The 15,110-nt window shown below is 37.3% G+C and overlaps 1 pseudogene; it reads left to right on the top strand.

Moving 5' to 3' along the window:
* Positions 1 to 4,776: 4,776 nt before the first annotated feature.
* Positions 4,777 to 8,709, top strand: LOC107013231 (annotated as a pseudogene).
* Positions 8,710 to 15,110: the final 6,401 nt, after the last annotated feature.

The raw sequence follows: 15,110 nt of genomic DNA on the forward strand, positions 1-15,110 counted from the left end.
ATGGTGTCCTTCTTTTAAAAGAATGGTGGGATTAGGTTTGATTGGCTTGAACGACATCATATCATAATTAGGAAAGTCATAATGAGCTATCTGTATCGCCATTGTAAGGTAGCCCTAGTGGACATCTTTGGTAGGGTGAATGTGATTCGGTTATGAACTAGATATGGAACCCCTTTGTATGAACCTTTAATATCAATTACTCTATGAGAAAAAGGCTAGCACCGAGTGACTATATTATGGGAAGTAGATCGGCTTGAGAAGGAGACTAGAGTAAAATGTAGCTCTACTTGAGAATGAGACTAGAGTGCATAAAAGCCCATCATATTTCTTAACCATGTGCTTGAATGGGATGTGTCATAATTCTACCCTTCGCATGTAGAATACCCTCATCGGAGTAGGTTTGAACTCCTGATTACATGTCTAGCTATCATGATCTATGTCGGTTATTGCCTATTCTCATTATGTGGGATACCTACTAGAATTAGAGAAGTTTTATGAAGTTTAGGTGGTGGTATGAGACGCTATCTAGATATTGCACAATAAGCTTTGAAGGTGTTAGTTAGAGTCCCTTGATCTTGTCGAAGATCATTACTTGAATGTCTTTATGTGATGAATGAGTGTTAAATGAATTAATGAATGTAAACACTTAAGTTAAGAAAGCATGTTAAAGGAATAAGTACTTATCTAGAGTAGTTAAGGGTTGTCTAGTTAAGGTGTGAAGGGGGAATAGGAATGGTCACTTTGTATCTTACCTAGATAAGTATTAAGAATGACTCTAGTTAGGGAGATGGTTAATTATGTAGACGTGATCTAAGCCTTATGTAGTCTTAAGGATTAATTAGGTAATCTTGAAGAGGTCAATCATGGACGTTATCTTCATGATTACTTAAGTAAGATTTTTATAGCCTTAGGAAAGAGAATGTCATATTATCTATGTGTTGATGTATTAAGTGAGAAGGATTCTATCTTAGATAGTCTATAGAATCTTTTAAGTTTGGGTGTAAGGTATTTTATGGGCGATCGCTTCACAACTCACTCAAGTGAGACTTAGAATCACCTTTGGTAGAAGAATTTCATATTCATATGTTTGATATCCTGAAAGTATGTGTTGATCTCATTATAGGTGGTCTTAAGGATCATTTAGGTGTGCCTAGAGAGGTTGTATGGGCGGTCTCTCTTTGTCTTACTTAAGTGAGTCTAAGGATAGCTTTTATTGAGGGAATTGCATGCTAGAAAGTATCCAAAGTGAAGTTGATAGGTTCACTGTAAGAGTGAAAGAATTTACTGTAACAATGACTATAATTCACTGTAATTTGACATGAATCAGCGTAATATTCCTAAAAAATGTACTAAATTGATTAAGTGATTTCTTATGTGTTTCTATGGTGTTAAGTGTTATTCTTATGACTATAATATGATGTTTTAATGAAAAAGATGCATATTTCAAATAAATGTCTGTTTTCATGATTTTATGCATTATGACATACTTAGTAATGTGGTTGTACTAATTCCATGCTTTTATCTATCTCTATAGTGATTGGTATGTGAGGAGCATTTGGGAAACAAGACTTGGATCATAGCGTCATTCAAGTGAAGTTGAAGTATGTCCTCTTTGACTCGAGGGAATAAATGTCTTTTATTTCTTTATCGCAGTATTATAATAGACTAAGTGTTTTTATATTCGTATTATATATGGTCCTTGTCCCAAAGTATTCTCGTGTCTAAGATTTGATGAAATGAGACTTAGTTTTTCCTATGATTTTATATGAAAGATATTTTAAAGACTCATAGAATGTTTATGAAAAGTTTTAATTCTGCACTACTTTTCATATATTTTATATGCGATGAACGATACGAAAGGGTTTGTACAAGACCACCGAGAGGTCAAGAATGCCGGTTGCATTCCTAGAATGCCATATCTTCTATGGTGGGGTTTTGGGATGTGACAGTTTTACAAAGTTATAGAACGCTTAGGGCTTAGGAGAAAAAGAGAAAAGAAAGGAAGATCAAGAATTGTCCAAGGAACGTCAAGATCATTATGTGGATTTCGTCGGTGGTTATCCCTATCAATGTATTTTAGATCATTTATTCAGTGTTGGGTCCTTTCACCCAAACCCAAATTTGATCCAATACAGAAAGTTAGAGTATTTTTTGATGAAAATCTTGATGAAAAGTTATGAAGTTTTGTTGGATGAATTGTGGTTGATTTCTAGTAGTTTTATTGATGTTTCTGGACTGTTTTCAGGTCTAATCTATTATGTAATGAGATATTTAGCAATCCTAAGTGTTTGGGGTGGTATTCATGGAAGTTTAAAAGCTTTAGAGATTAAAAATAGAGAAGAAAAGTCGGAGGTCGCGTCAGATTTCCCTTGGGACGCCGCGCCTGCCAGAGCCCCTCAGGGCAGGCTCTGTCTGACAGGCACTGGCATCCCGAGTCTCTCAGAGCGCCAAGACCCAGTGAAGACCCCATTCTTTTTCTATCTTTTCGTACTTGTTCCTAAGTGATGTACCTCTCATTCCTAGTTGATTGTAACACTCTAGAGTACATCTAAACATCATGAAATCATCCATAAACATGAGATCATGATCCTTGAATTAATAATCCAATTCAAAAGGGAAGCTAAGATCAAAGTCAAGGAAGTTTAGAGTTCGTGTTCAAAATTTAAGAAGCAAGTCAAAGTGAGTTCTTAAAGTTTCCAAAGAGTCGTAAACAATAATTTTAACTTTGATTTAAGGCTCAAGTTACAAGTCGAGCAAAGAGAAAAGAGTTGAGTTAAATTCTCAAAAGTTATAAGGGAACTAAGTATTTCCTAAGAGTTAAAGTTTCAAGTTAAGTTAAGAGAAAGAGTTGAGTTCATTTCTTTAAAGTTATAAGGGGGACTAAGTACTCCTTAAAGGTTGAAAAATGTTTTACATTTAAGTTAAAAGGAACTAAGAAGTTTCAAAAGAGTTTTCAATTAAAGAGGGGAACGATTTTTTTTTTCAAAGAGGAGTTTTTAAAGCTAAAGTTTCACTAAATTATATCAACCCAAAGGAAGGATGTTTTACAACAATTATGAGCTAAAGTATGTTTTGTGAGTAGTATTGAGCACCGATGTGGGAATGAGAGTTCATATAACTCAAGTCCCCATGTAAACCATGTAATAATCATGGGTATTAACATGTCATAATTTTGTGATGATCACATAATTTTAGCCAGTGGATCCACTAGGTTGAGGGTGTCCTATGCTACGACAAAGAATAGGACAGTTCTGCGAGCGTGGAGGCGTTGTATCATCACTTAGCCTCATAGTGATGGTTTTCGGTTAGAGAAACTTCCACAGGAACTATATTATTTTCATTTATAAGTAAAGTTGAGTTTATTATTGTTTCATCTTTAATGAACTAAGATTTTACACTGTTTTTATCAGTTGTATATATGTGTTGCGTATATCCTTATTGCCATATATTGATTTGTTTATGAGTTGAGTAGAGTCAAGGTAAATTCATCCTTACTCCATTAAAAAATTATTAGTTGAGTTTAGCATTACAACTAGCATACTCTTACATTCCATGTACTGATGCAAGTTGTCATGCTTCTTTTCATGATGCAGATGCAGGTAACTAGGATTAGCACGTAGCACTTCGTTGATCCAGATTGAGCTCCAGAGTCAGTAGTGGGCCTCCTTTCATTTCGGAGGACATCCATTTCATTTTCTTTAGTAGTTTAATTTTAGGATGTTGTGGAATTTGTCACAACATCCATTTCAATCAGCTTATAGGCTTCGTAGACAAGGCAGTAGATTAGTTTTGAAGTCTCCTTTATGTTATACTTTGCATGTTTCAATATTGAGATTAAGTGCTATTTTGGACAAGAAAAGATTTAAGTTATCTTACGATAATGCTTTTAAATTATGTGTCAGAGACGAGTAAGTCTTTCGCTGAGTTAAGAAATCCAGGCTAAGGGTTCGATTGGGGGCTAGCAATGGTCTTCGAATGCCAGTCCCGCCCAGGGTGTAACACAGGGCATGACAAACTTGGTATCTAAAAAGAGAGTTCAAGATTCCTAGAGAGCCTATGAAGTCGTGAAGTGCGCCACATCTATGATTAGGAGGCTACAACACTTAGGAATGTTTCACTTCTTTCATCTTAATTTCGTGCGAAGAGTTTATCTCTAAAAGTCTCTCTCTATATCGTGCTTACACATATTTTTAGATTCATCATGCATCCACGAAGAGCAGTCAGAGGTCGCCATTCCGAAGAAATATTGAGGAACAAGAGGTCCCAAATGCACCAGATGTGCAACCCCAATGAGAGGTTACCAATGATGAGTTCCGAGAATCTATTCGGATGTTGAGCCAAGTGGTGACTAACCAAGTCGGGCAATTGAGAGGTTCTTGACAGGAAGGGGATGACATCTCGAGGGTTCGTGAGTTTTTGAGAATGAATCCTCCTAGTTTCACCGGATCAAGTATTATTGAGGATCCGGAAAACTTTGCGGAAGAGTTGAAGAAGATATTTGAGTTGATGCATGTGGTGAATGCTGAAAGGGTTGAATTAGCATCATATCAATTGAAGGGTGTGTCTAGAACCTGGTTTGATCAATGGAAGGATGGTAGAGCCAAGGGCGCACCACATCAAAGTTGGGCTTGTTTCGAAGAAGCCTTTGTGGGGAGGTTGTTTCCTTGCGAACTGAAGAAAGGAAGGGTACGGGAGTTCCTTTCTTTGAAACATGACTCAATGAGTGTTCATGAGTATGGGTTCAAGTTCACCGAACTGTCTCGCTATGCTCCGGAGATGGTGAAGGACATGAGGAGCAGAATGAGTTTGTTTGTTGCCGAGTTGGGTCGTGCTTCAAGTAAAGAAGGTAGGGCTTCCATGTTGATAGGTGACATGGACATATTCCGGCTTGTGGTCTATGTGCAACAATTTGAAGAGGAGAAGCTGAGGACAAGAGGAATACAGAAACAAGAAATAAAATACTGGGAAAGAGTCTGCGCAGTAGAAAGGTGGTTCAAGTCGACTAGAATTTCAGAAATCAAAAGGGCATGCACCATCATCTTCTAGTGCATCTGCGCCCAGAAACTGAGGTGAGTATAGTGTCCAGAATTCACATCACTTCAAAGCGAGACCCACTCACTCTCAAGGTAATGTGGCACAAGGAGGAAGTAGTGCTCCTACATGTTTAAAGTGTGGTATGAACCACCGAGGAGATTATCGTAATGGCCAGACAGGTTGTTTCAAGTGTGGTCAAGAGGGTCACTTCATGAGAGAGTTCCCCAAGAATAATTAAGGTGGTGGAAATCCAGGAAATAGAGCTCAGTCTTCATAAGTTGCTCCACCATGCAGGGTTGCACCTAGGGGAGCTACTTCAGGTACCGGCGGAGGAATAAACCGCTTGTATGCTCTCAAAAATTGCCAAGAACAAGAGAAATCTCCAGATGTTGTCACGGGTACGATCAAAGTCTTTACATTTATGTTTCTTTAGACCCAGGAGCAAGTCTATTGTAACCCCTTATGTTGTAAATCAATTTGAGATTCATCTTGAAAAACTTTGTGAACCCTTCTATGTTTCTACACATGCTGGGGAGTCTATTGTGTTTGTTTAGTTTCCATGAATCACAAGATTACCATGTCTGATTTAATAGAGTTAGATATGGTAGATTTTGATATCATTTTAGGTATGGATTGTCTCCATGCCTGTTATGCATCAATAGATTGCAAAACTCGAATTGTCAAGTTTCAGACTCCTAATGAGCCATTCATAGAGTGGACTGGTAGTTCAGCAGTGCCGAAGGGTCATTTTAATTTCTAAGGGGTGTATATATCACTTAGTCTCAGTTAATGACTCAAGTGTTACGATACCTTATCTTCAGTAAGTTCCTATAGTCAGTGAGTTTCCAGAAGACATTCCTAATGATCTGCCCGGAGTCCCTTCCAAAAGAGACAGAGACTTTGGCATAGACATCATCCCATATATTCATCTTATTTGTATTCCGCCATAAAGAATGGCCCAGTAGAGTTAAAAGAGCGAAAAGATCAATTGAAATAATTGTTAGGCAGAGGCTTCAATCGACCAAGTGTCTCACCTTGGGGCGCTCCAGTCTTCTTTGTTAGGAAGAAGGATGAGTCCCTTAGGATGTCTATAGACTCCCGTCTGTTGAATAAGATGACAATCAAGAATACTCTTACAAGAATAGATGATCTCTTCGATCAACTTTAGGGTGGTTCTCGCTTTTCCAAGATTGACCTCAGATCATGCTATCTTCAGTTGAACGTAAGGGAATGTGATATTCCAAAGACAACTTTTAGAACAAGGTATGGGCATTTTGAATATTTGGTTATGTCCTTTGGTTTGACAAATGCACCTGCAGCGTTCATGGATCTTATAAATAGAGTCTTCTAACCTTGTTTAGATTTGTTTGTCATCGTCTTCATTGATGACATACTAGTTTATTCAAGGACTGAAGAAGATCATGGTAGTCATCTAAGGATTGTTATTCAGACTTTGAGAGATAAAGATCTATATGTCAAGTTATCCAATTGTGAGTTTTGGCTTATGTCTGTGGCATCCTTAGGCCACATTATTTCTGGTGAAGGGATTAGAGTTGACACTCAAAAGATCAAAGCAGTTCTGAGTTGGCCTATACCCACATCTCCAAGATATATAAGGAGTTTCTTGGGTTTGGCTAGCTATTATAGGAGATTTGTTGAAGGATTCTCATCTATCTCATCTCCATTGACCAAGCTAACTCAGAAAACAGTCAAATTTCAATAGTCTGAAGCTTGTGAGAAAGCTTTCAGGAATTGAAAAAAGATTGACTACCGTTTCAATTTCGACATTACCAGAGGGTACTCAAGGTTTTGTGGTGTATGAAGATGCATAAAGAGTTGGCTTGGACTGTGTGTTGATGCAGAATGGCAAGGTTATAGCTTATGCTTCCAGATAGTTGAAGATTCATGAGAAAAACTATCCAACTCATGTCATAGAATTGGCTACAGTAGTGTTTGCTTTGAAGATATAGCGTAAATACATATATGTTGTTCATGTTGATATATTTACTGATCACAAGAGCCTCCAATATGTGTTCACTTCAAAAAAACTCAACCTCGGACAGAAAAAGGTGGTTGGAATTACTCAAGGATTATGATATGAGTATCTTTTACCACCCAGGTAAGGCTAATGTGGTTCATGATGCCTTAAGTAGGTTGTCCATGGGAAGTACTTCCCATGTTGAAGAAGGAAAGAAGGATTTAGCAAAAGATGTGCACAAATTGGCACGTTTGGGAATGTGGATTATGGATTCCCTAGAAGAAGGCATAGTGGTAACTAATGGAGTTGAGTCATAATTAGTGTTAGAGGTGAAAGAGAAGCAAGACCAAGACTCTATTTTTCTTGATTTCAAGGAAAGTGTCCATAAGCAAAGAGTATTGGCTTTTGAACAAGGGGGAGATGGTGTGATGAAGTATCAAGCTAGATTGTGTGTACCTAAGGTGGATGGACTTCAAGAGAGGATCTTGGAGGAGGCTCATAGCTCCAAATATTCCATTCATCCGGGTTCCACCAAGATGTACCACAATTTGAGAGAGGTATATTGGTGGGAAGGTATGAAGAAGAAAATTGTTGAGTTTGTTGCCAAGTGCTCAAATTGTCGGTAAGTGAAAGTAGAGCACCAAAGGCCTGAAGGTTTAGCTCAGAATATAGAAATTTTGGAATGGAAGTGGTAGATGATTAATATGGATTTCGTCACAAGCTTTTCAAGATCTCGAAGCCAACATGATTCTATTTGGGTTATTATCGACAATATGACAAAATCATCCCATTTCTTGTCGTTAAAGACTACCTATTAGGCCGAGAATTATTCTAAGTTGTACCTCCAAGAAGTGGTAAGAATTCATGGAGTTCCGGTCTCCATGATTTCAGATAGAGGTGCAAAATGTACTGCATAATTCTGGAAATCTTTTCAGAAAGGTTTGGCTTCAAAGGTAATTTGAGTACTATTTCTCATCCTCAAACAGATGGAAAAGCAGAGCGTACTATCCAGACCTTAGAGGATATGTTGAGATCTTGTGTGATTGAATTCAAGGGAAATTGGAATGATCATATACCTCTCATTGAGTTCGCGTAGAACAACAACTACCATTCGAGCATCCAAATAGCTCCAATATGAACCTGTTTATGGGAGAAGATGCAGATCTCCTATTGGGTGGTTCGAAGTTGGCGGAGCAAGGTTGATAGGACCATATCTATTTCACCAAGATATGGAGAAGGTAGAAGTGATCCAAGAAAGGTTAAAGACGACACAAAGTCTCCAAAAGTCCTACACAAATGTTAGGAGAAGGTCATTAGAGTTTGAGGTAGAAGATTTTGTGTATCTTAAGGTTTCACCCATGAAAAGAGTTATGAGGTTCGGTAAGAAGGGGAAACTTAGTCCCCTGCAAATTGGACCTTATAAAATCTCCAAGACAGTGGGCAATGTGTCCTATGAGTTGGAGATACCCCACGAGTTAGTGGCGGTTCATCCGGTATTCCATATTTCTATGTTGAAAAAGTGTTTGGGTGATCCTTTATTGATAATACCAACATAGAATGTTGGGATTAAAGATAACCTATGCTATGAAGAAGTTTTGGTTCATATTTTGAATCGTCAAGTTCCCAAGTTAAGGACAAAGGAAGTTGCTTCAGTCAAAGTCCTTAGTCAAAGTCCTTTGGAGGAACTAATTCGTTGAAGAAGCGACTTGGGAAGCTTAGGGGACATGAAGATGAGATATATACATCTCTTTGATTCTAGAGAGAACGCAGACGAAGGTACTAAATTCTCTTCTTAGCACTTTATAAGGCTATGTATAAGCATATTATTACTTGTTTTTGTTTGTTGAGTGTTGAAATGATGTTACTACCCTTAGCTTAGTGAAAGAATTCTCATTCGAGGACGAATGTTCCCAAGGGGGAAATACTGTAACATCTCGTAACTTGAATTAACTAAGAATAAGCTAAGAAACCAAGAATAATCATTTTTGGAAATAAGTAGGGAAATCTGGAGAATTTCCAGCTTTTGAAAGTGAGTTTTGGTCATTTTCAAAGGGCCATAACTTCCAGCTCAGGAAGAGTTTGGATGAGTTCTTTATATAGATGGAAATTCCTTGGTAAGATATTTTTCAAAGCCTCCAAGTTTGCAAAAATCCAAGGTCGTATGAGCGATAGATGTCTTTCGAAAGTTGAGTTGTTGAGCTTAGGAAAGATCCAATACGAATTTTAGTAAGGGTAAAGTTGTCTTATCACACTAGTATTTCCTAATTCGTTTTAAGGTTAAGGGGTAAATACTAAGTCCCAAATCAGTTTAACAAAGTTTTAGGGCTTGGGATAAAAAGAGAAAAGAAAGGAAGATCAAGAATTGTCCAAGGAACGCCAAGATCGTTGCATGGATTTCGTCGGGAGTGATCCCGATCGAGGTATGTGAGATCATTCAGTGTCGTATCCTTTCACCCAAACCCAAATTTGATTCAATACAGCAAGTTAGAGTTTATTTGAATAAAAATCTTGAAGTTCTTGATGAAAAGTTATGAAGTTTTGTTGGTTGAATTGTGGCAGATTTCTAGTAGTTTTGATTCATTCTTCAAGACTATTTTCGGGTCTAATCTATTGGGTAATGAGATATTTAGGTATCCTAAGTGTTTGGGGTGGGATTCATGGAAGTTTACAAGGTTTTAGAGATGAAAAATTGAGAAGAAAAGTCGGAAGTACCGTCAGATTTCCCTTAGGGCGCCGCACTGCCAGAGCCCCTAAGGGCAGGCTCTGTCTGACAGACCCTGGCGCCCCACGCCCTCCATAACGCCCCAGACCAGGGTCTGTTCGACAGGCCCTGGAATCCCGCGCCTCTCAGAGCACCAAGACCCCGTTCTTTTCCTATCTTTTTGTACTTGTTCCTAACTGATGTACCTCTCATTCCTAGTTGATTCCAACACTCTAGAGTACATCTAAACATCATGAATTCATCCATAAAAATGAGATCATGATTTAAGGTGAGTTTTCAAAGAGTCTTAAACAAACATTTTAACTTTGATTTAAGGTTCAAGTTACAGGTCGATCAAAGAGAAAAGAGTTGAGTTAAATTCTCAAAAGTTATAAGGGAACTAAGTATTTTCTAAGAGTTAAAGTTTCAAGTTAAGTAAAGAGAAAGAGTTGAGTTCATTTCTTCAAAGTTATAAGGGGGACTAAGTACTCCTTAAAGGTGAACCTCCTTACATTCCGGAGGACATAAATTTTATTTTCTTTAGTAGTTTAGCTTTAGGATGTAGTGGAATATGTCAATCATCCATCTCAGTCAGTTTAGAGACTTCGTAGACAAGGTACTATATCAGTTTCAAATTCTCCTTTATTTTATACTTTGCATGTTTCAGTGTGAGACTTAAGTGCTATTTTGTCCAAGACAGTATTTAAATTATCTTATGAGAATGCTTTTAAATTATGTGTTTGTGATAAGCAAGTCTTCCGCTGAGTTAAGAAGGCCAGGCCAAGGGTTCAATTGGGGGCCAACAATGGTCTTTGAGTGCCAGTCCCGCCCAGGGTGTATGTTTGGGGCGTGACAATTCTTAGGCAATGGTTGTGACTCTATGTTTGTGTGATATATGTTTGTTCGTGCTTCATGATAATACTTATATATGTATGCATGTTGCAATGTTCATCACATTTGTTGTAAATGAGGTATATGAGTTGTTATTGCCATGAAATCATGACTTAAATGCTTGATATTGATGATGTACTTGTGATTATGATTGTGGTGTGTGATTGGGGATGGGATTGCCACGTTCCACAAGATAACTATAGGATTGGTTTATCACATTCTGTCACAACTATTGGATTGGGTTTCCACGTTTTGGCAACCTATTGGATCAGATTTCCACATTTCAACACAACTTTGGGATGGATTGCCACGTTCTGGCAACCTAACAGTTTGAGTTTGGGTTCTGTTAGAGGACCAACTACATGTGACAAAGGTGTATTGTCAAGCATGTTATATCCAATATTGTGTGTGTGAGATAAATCCTTGATGATAGGGTGTAGGTAGAACTATTTGTCTGTATGTTAGCATGTGGTGACGTGTATAGATTCTATGAGGTGTTTAATTGTCGAGGTGTTCGTCTGGGTAAGTACCAACAGAGAATGGGATAGGGCTAGAGATTGAGGTAAGAATAAACTATATGGGTTGGTGTATATAAGGTGGCAATAATTTAAGAGTGTGACACCATCGATTAGTACGAAGGGATGTTAGCAGCTTGGGATTATTCAACGGGGTTAGCATGTTTAGTCTATGATCTAATAGAACCAGAAGTTTTGGCGATTTGGGGAAAATGGTTAATAGGACAAAGTATTTGTGTAAGTTGAATGAGTTCTAAGAAAGGGGCAAGGGTGGAGAAGCGAGTGGTTCCTACATGATTTTATTATTCTTTTCTTATATTATGAGGTGGGCGATGGGTGAACGATGATGCCTACCAATATGTGTGGTTGTAGTGATACTACTCTTGCTATGTCTTTTGACATAATCTTGATGCAAATTGGTGATGTGTCATTAGTTGAAGACGAAGAAATCCTCCAACAGCTTCGATTCTTCCTTCCGCACTGTAGGAGATGTGTCTTTTAATTTTAGTTCTATTATTACTCTTAGTAGCTCTTGTACCTGTTAGACTTAGTCCTTGGTATTGTTAAATTACTACAATTTAAAAAAAATAAAAGTGTATTTTTTAAAAAAATTTATTGTTTATGAAACCTCAACAATTTTTTAAAGTTATTGTATTGAACATCATATTCCAAAGTTGTATCTTCACAAACCCTAACTTGATCTAATTTCGTTCTAGAGTAGTAGTTATTATGATCATTAGTTGAAGCAGCAACATAAGATCAATAAACCACGCAACCTATTGAAGTAACGAAATTGATGAATGTTACAAATTTAGGTTTACAAAGACTAAGGAGGAACTAGTACTATGGATATACTATAATGTGCTTCACATTTACAGTTTCTTACATCGTTTCTAATTATAACAGGAAGTCTCTTCCTTTATTTTGTGATTTTTTCTTAATGAAGAAGATAAGTTTTTGGATTCTCAATACAAGTTCGTTCAGTAGGGAGAAGGAAGTAAATTAGTTCTTTAGCTTTTTGGATCACCTCGGTGTTCTAGCTTTCCATGTAATGTGTTATACCACATTCTTACTTGATATGCCATTTTGGTTGCCACTTCTGCTTGATACAATGTGAAACGGTTTGTTATGTCACTTTATCATTCCATCCAAGCGTTTAATTGTTTTTGTAACCTGACTTATGCATGTATTAAGAGGGTCTTTTCTCTCTTATATTCCTCCTGTTGCTCCATAGTGTCCGTGACAATGTCCAAATCTTCATTGTAGGGTTCGAATAGTAGATAGATGCTTCTTTTCAACACTTTTATGAATCAATGAATATTGCATCACGCTATGTCAACTCCTCTCTAAAGCTCTTTACGTCATTACTTAGGATATCCAAAGTAGACCTATGATTTCTATCCACCTCGAGTCGGGCCTGCTTGATTCTTACTTCAATTTCCTCTTCTCGATCTATGATTTCTCGCCCTAATCCTTCGGGCATTACTTTGAGAGGGTTTTGATAAAAGAACCAATGGATGTATAAGAGGTCAACTTCTCCTTCAACGTGATCATCTACCATAGCTTTCGAACTTAAAGTTCGACTACCCTAAATATTTTGGGCTTTTGATTCTCGATCTCGATCTTCAAATGCCACCTTCCATATGATATTCTGTGTATCCTCAGCCTTAGGCAAAATTTGTTGTTGTCCTTGTTGGCGTAGCACCTGCAAGGGTGTTTATGGTTGGAACCCGCGAAGGCCTGTCAGAACAAAGAATGGACGGTAGGAAGACATAACAATTGCCTCACTCGCAAGGAACCAATGATAGTTCCATGTAATCTTACATACAGTCAATTTAAGAAAAATAATGTCTCAATGCTTTAACACCTTTTGGCAATTTGTCTGCTAATTCTTTCATTCTGTCTGGGTGATTCAAAATATAATTCGTACAATCGAATTTAAAATTTGTCGCAAAATGATGGCGATACAAGTGCTCTAGAAACCACATTTGCAATAGAATGTTAAAACCTTCAAAAAGGTCTCCCCTTTCTCTACATTTAGTCAAAGCAAATAAATATCAGCTAACATCATTGGCAAGATAGTGGGTTTCTTTTTCTTGGTCATAACAGTGACTATTCCCGACAGACGAATATCGATTTTTTTATCCCTCTTTGGAAAAGCCATAGCTCCTAAAAATGCAACCATGAATGCTTCTTGTCAATGTTTTTCCCAAGTAGGGAGGTGTTTTCCATTTTTAAGTTGTTTCCCATAGTCAGAAAATCTTTCTTTCTTTCCATATCTTGAGTGCAAGAATTCCAAAGAAACCAATCCATTATCAAAACACTCCTTATGAGGATGGATGATGTGCATCGGTTCCAAAAATTTGTTCGCGCTGATACTCCTTGGGGCTATCAGTGTTTTAGTTTGGAGATCCTTTCCTAACGTTGTGTAACCACCCAATTTATCTAATATAAGCGTCAACTCAAAATCACTGAAGCGAAAAACATTGCTTGTAGAATTCCGAACCGGGATCAAAGCCTCAATCAAATCCCTATTAGGACTAAATCTCATGATATCTGTAAGGAAATGAAGATGTTTGAATATTTGAGTTCGCCTAGACTCATGCATATCGTTCCACTAATCCATGAGTTGTTGGGGGGTTTTATCTGTGATCATGAACCTTGGGGATCATTGACCGTTTCGACTACTTCATCCCTTGGTCTTTTATCACACCTCATAAATCTCATGATTACCTGGATGGAACAAGAGACCCGGGATTCAAAACCAAATTTAACTTATGAAATTTTGATAATTCGAAATGATTTGCCAGAATAGTTAAAAAGAAAAGAAAAAAAAGAAAAATGATTCGGAATGCCTAAAGTGGTCATACTTTTGAAAATGAATTATGTTGACTCATTTAGGGGAAGCTTAGGTTGTTTTCGGAAGAGAATGACCGGATAAAGAGACAATTTTGATAAATGAGAAAAAATCAAAATAAATAAATAAAAGTGGGTAAAAATAGCACATTAAGACAAATAAAATTGAGGGTTACGTGTATATATATTATTTTCAATATCTTATTTTGAATCATTTGTTAAAAGTGGGTAAAAATAGACATTTCTTCCTTTAGTCAATTATCGAAAAGCCGGTCAACATTTGTTATAGTCTTCCACCTGATGCAACAAGTAGCAAAAAAATGCACATGATGGTCTCACGAAAAGGTCTCTGTCCTAGACAGACTGAGCCTCCATGCCAAGTCTCTCTAAGTTAAATGCACATGATGCAAATAAAGCGGAGCCTAATAAGGATATCATGCCCGAAGGTTTCAGTTATACTACGATTTTCACTTGTGGAGAAACGTATCTAGACTAGCTGTAAAATGAGCGGACAATTCGAGTCAAGGAGTAGCAACGTACCGGTAGCAGTGTTTTTCGGCTTTGTACATGGGTGCACCCCATCCTAAACATGTATGACTAAAAATCCTTCATCATGGACCGAAGATCCACTGACTATCTCGATAGAAGCGGGGTGTGCGATCGTAATTCCAATATTGATATTATAAAAGACTCAGAATGGTGCACGAGTGAAAACAGTTATAATGCTATTCAAATATTATCAAAATAGTAAATAAATAGACAAATTAGCACATTAAGACAAATAAATATAATATCCAAAAATGTAAATAAATAAATAATAGTCATACATAAATCATTATTAAAAGCTTGAATTCTGGTTTTCCCCAGTAGAGTCGCCATCTGTCACGCCCTGTTTAATTTCTCAAAACGAATTTGTGTTTTAAAAGAGAAAAGAGTTTTTCCAATTGAAGTGATATTTTGAAAAGGGATAATCTTTATTATTCAGAGTCACCACTTGGAATTGAGTTTTGGTGTTCCAAGTCACCTTATTTAAATCCCTAATGAAAAGTAAATTTGACTTTATTTTATTGGTATGTGAACTAGAAATCCGGGTAAGGAATTTTGTTGACCGAGGGGAAATTGTTAGGCACATCTC

This window comes from Solanum pennellii, chromosome 3 (assembly GCF_001406875.1).
Source record: "Solanum pennellii chromosome 3, SPENNV200".
NCBI lineage: Eukaryota > Viridiplantae > Streptophyta > Magnoliopsida > Solanales > Solanaceae > Solanum > Solanum pennellii.